General features: G+C 44.2%; 1 long non-coding RNA gene across 1 annotated transcript; it reads right to left on the bottom strand.

Annotated features, from left to right (window-relative positions):
• Positions 1-453: 453 nt before the first annotated feature.
• LOC105501492 lies at positions 454-4,397 on the bottom strand. The gene is made up of 3 exons (XR_001000196.1): positions 4,154-4,397; positions 3,542-3,662; positions 454-1,656 (listed from the first exon to the last, which is right to left on the bottom strand). It is a non-coding gene; the product is annotated as an uncharacterized LOC105501492 (long non-coding RNA).
• Positions 4,398-4,400: the final 3 nt, after the last annotated feature.

The raw sequence follows: 4,400 nt of genomic DNA on the forward strand, positions 1-4,400 counted from the left end.
ACAGACTTGCTTCCTCTGGAAAGATCTTTATGGTTTACACAAATGCACAGACTGCTTAATAATAGCTAGTCTCTAAAATGTACACCTTAAAATGGCTTTGGCCAGGCGCGGTGGCTCAAGCCTGTAATCCCAGCACTTTGGGAGGCCGAGGTGGGTGGATCACAAGGTCAGGAGATCGAGACCATCCTGGCTAACACGGTGAAACCCTGTCTCTACTAAAAATATAAAAAAATTAGCCGGGCGTGGTGGCGGGCACCTGTAGTCCCAGCTACTCAGGAGGCTGAGGCAGGAGAATGGCATGAACCTGGGAGGTGGAGTTTGCAGTGAGCCGAGATCGCACCACTGCACTCCAGCCTGGGCGACAGAGTGAGACCCTGCCTCAAAAAAAAAAAAAAAAAAAAAATGGCTTTGTACTTATGGAAATTCCTAATTTAAAAAAAAAAACTCATTTGATTTATATCACATTGTAAAATATAGTTTACTTCAAAATACGATCCTGAAGATTCCATCAGGCAGTGTTTAAGGGATGACTATAAAGTTTTAGCCCTTAACAGAGTATACTCAACTGAGTAGTCTCTCAAAGCAGTCCCTGTCAATGTTTGTCCATTGATTCCATAGCAGCTCCCACTGCCCGCCCTGCTTGAGAAGCCTCTTTGAGAGTTGCCTAGAGTCTATAACACTCATCTGAAGGCCCTCCATGAGAACAACTCTTCTCTCTCTCTTCCACATAGATACTTTTGCATCAGCCCAAAGCTATTTGGACACAAGTGTGGTGAACACGGTAAGAAAAAAACAAACCAAGCAACAAAAACAAAAAGCAGGCAGTGCTGCGTTAGACTGAAAGTAAAAGATGGAAACTCGAAGCACCTGTGAACCGCCAGGGCAGTGTTGGTTGCTTTCACCCACATGGTCTCCTTTGGTATTCTGATGCCTGTGAGGCAGTATCCCTATTGACAATGACCCTAGCTTAGAGGGCTGAGAATGGCTGAAAGTGATGCTGTTTATAAATGGTAGAGTCAGGACCCACACATGGGTGTGGTGTGACTGCAAAGTACATGTGGAATTCAGAGATGGGATTACCATCCCCGCTATAAAGGGCAATATGATCTGTGGCAGGAGGGTTGGGTACTTACTTACACAGATCACGCTGATCCCCTTCTCCTCTTTCTTTTCTCTATGCAAGTATATAATCTATTTGTCTATATGTCTGTCTACCTTGGTAGATTGGGCTCCTTGAAGAAGGGATTACATTTTCTTCATCCCTATATCCCCAGTAGCTTGCCAATGCCCAGTATACACCAGGGGCTCAGTCGCTGTTTGTCTTATTTTCTTGTTCACTCTACTCTGACTGAGGACATGTCACTTTCTCCTCTTGACCTTCACATTCAGATGTGTTAATAGAAGTGGATAAAGACCACTCTGGCTTTAAAACACCCTCCAATATAGAGAGAACTCTGAAACCAGAAGCAGAAGCTGAGGAATGGTGAACAGAGCAATTTCCTTCACACAATGGGCATTAGGGTGGTATCCTGTCCCTTGAACGCCTCTGCAGAATTTGACCCTACTTTTTCAAACTGGACTCAAGAATGATCTTAGTGTTGGTGGTTTTGTGGTTTTCCTTGAGACTTTGTTATTGACAGAACAGCTTCTGGAAATCTGAAAAGAAAAAAAAACAACAAAAAAACAGGCAGTTTACATATTAGTTTGGAATATGAAATGTGTTTTGTCATGGTCTCCAGAGTCCGAATATGGATCTCCGTGGAGCTCTCCTATACTCTACTACTGCTAACTCATACTACTGGAAAGACAGCAGAGCCTGAAGATGTGTGTGTTCTTCTGGGTAATTAAAATTGATAATTAATTAACAGGGCTGGTGCTAGGTAAACATTATAGGTTAGAATCCCAAGTGTGGATTAATTTGCTCTCTTCACAGACTCCCTGCTTAGCTCCAGCCTGCAGGTCTCCCAACATATGCTAACGATTACATGGGCAGGATCAAAGTCTCTTATTACCTTGTTTGGAAAACTGGAAACTCATCTGGTGGTTAGACACCTCCCCTAAGTAAAATATTAATTAAAGATATTAGGCCGGGCGCGGTAGCTCACGCCTGTAATCCCAGCACTTTGGGAGGCAGAGGCAAGTGGATCACTTGAGGTCAGGAGCTCAAGACTGGTCTGGCCTACATGGTGAAACCCCCTCTCTACTAAAAATACAAAACTTAGCCAGGTGTGATGGTGGGCACCTGTAATCCCAGCTACTCTACAGGCTGAGGCAGGAGATCACTTGAACCTGGGAGAGGGAAGTTGCAGTGAGCTGAGATCATACCACTGTACTCCAGCCTGGGCAACAGAGCAAGACTCCATTTTGGGGGGCAAAAAATAAATCAAATAAATATAAAATAAAAAAAGAAAAAGTCCCCAATTATTAGTTGTCATATTGTGACCCCCAAGAAGAGATAACTTTTTATTAAATTTTAAATACAGATGTTTATTTTTCCCTCAATATTTAAGCAATTTAACTTCAACTCACCCCTGAATTTCAGCTGAGAATGCAGAGTATATAAGCGTTTGTCAGCTAAACATTTTGCCCACCATCAATAGTTACTCAACAAATAAAGTGTGTGTGTGTTTTTTTTTTTTTTAAAAAAGAACACACAGCTAAACAGGGCAACTAAGAATTGAGTTTTATGTGTTATGATACAATAATGAATTTTAAACTTTCCAAAAGTACAATAACTGGTCTATGTTCTCGAGTATAAGTCTAGACAAATACAGTTTCTGGAAAGAACTACAAAAGTCAACATTTATTGAGCATTTGTTGTGTGGTAGGCACACAGATTATCTGATTTAATCCTTAAAACAACCTGGGAGGTTAAGTACTATTAATATGTTGATTTTACAGATGATAAAATCCAAGGTTCAAACAGGGTAAATATTTTTGCAAGGACACAGACTTATCATAAGACAGATGCTGGGGGCCTGACTCCAGAAACTTAGAACTCTACAATGTGAAAAGGTGAAAATAAATTTATTTCCAGAATTTCAGATACTGGCACTAGCATTTTTTTTTTTTTTTTTTTGAGATGGAATCTCGCTCTGTTGCCAAGCTGGAGAGCGGTGGCGTGATCACTGCAACCTCCGTCTCCCAGGTTCAAGAGATTCTCCTGCCTCAGCCTCCGGAGTAGCTGGGACTACAGGTGTGTGCCACCACGCTCAGCTGATTTTTGTGTTTTTAGTAGAGATGGGGTTTCACCATGTTGGCTAGGATTGTCTCGATCTCTTCACCTTGTGATCTGCCCGCCTCGGCCTCCCAAAGTGCTGGGATTACAGGCGTGAGCCACCGCACCTAGCCTGTGTTATTTCTAGATAACATGTCATCCTGGCTTTGTGACTAATTCTATGCATAAGTGAGTGGCACAACTTGTCAGTCTGCTTTTAAATGTAACTTCTTAAAATACCAGCAGCATTTAATGTATGTATATATGATACTGGCTTGTATCTGAGGTGGCTATCAGAAAAGAAAGCAGAAAAATCCAACTTGCCTTTTTCACCGGGAGTATGGGGGCTTCTTTGACCAAATCGTGCGCGTGCAGGCTCCATGTGCTGGGTAGCGGCTGTCCGGCCACAGCCTGTCGGCTGCATCCTGCTCCTCTACAGAGGCTTCTCCAGAAAAAGAACAGATGGAGAGGTGAAAGTAAGTAAAAGCGGCACTTTAAAACTTTTAGAGTGCTGGGTTTCTAAATTTATATTCTGAAAGGCATTCATCTCTTTTTGAAAATGTTTTATGCAAGCCTAATATACATACAGTATCAACCTCATTTTAGAAGCAATTACGACAGAGCTTTGGAACAGAATTTACGTAAACGACCTCCTTCCAGAAGATGCTACTAAAGCAACAAGATTTAAATCCCTCTCCCTAAGAAGAGCAGGGCGAGCCACTGCAAAGGCGCACGTTTCAGTCTGGCCATTCCGCCGTGGGAACGCAGGCTTTCCCACGCTGCAACAGACCTGTGCTCTCAAGACAGTCTCTTCCGTGACGAGCAGGCGCTCAGGACTACCTGTACCTTCAGACATTACGGTGCGTTTGGCCATGTCATTTGTCATAGGTGTAAAAACCACTACAACCGAGAGCCCGAAGCTGCTGGGATGAGCACCTGCCGCGGAACTGCATTCTCGCGCTCCTTCCTGCTCTTTCCAAGAAGCCAGGCGCGGCCGGCCAGCATCCCGCTCCCCCGGACCCCGCAGGCAGTGTGGGCAGCAGGCCCAGAGTGGTGCGAGCCCACCGTGGCGTTAGAAAGGCTGCGTCCCGACGAGCAGAGTGATTCGGCCTGCGGCTCACCCTCAAAGCTCCATCTTATCGCCGATTCCCTCAGGAGCAGGCGAGCTCTTCCCCACGACCTG

The sequence above is a fragment of the Colobus angolensis genome, unplaced genomic scaffold (genome assembly GCF_000951035.1).
Source record: "Colobus angolensis palliatus isolate OR3802 unplaced genomic scaffold, Cang.pa_1.0 Scaffold72, whole genome shotgun sequence".
Classification (NCBI taxonomy): Eukaryota; Metazoa; Chordata; class Mammalia; order Primates; family Cercopithecidae; genus Colobus; species Colobus angolensis.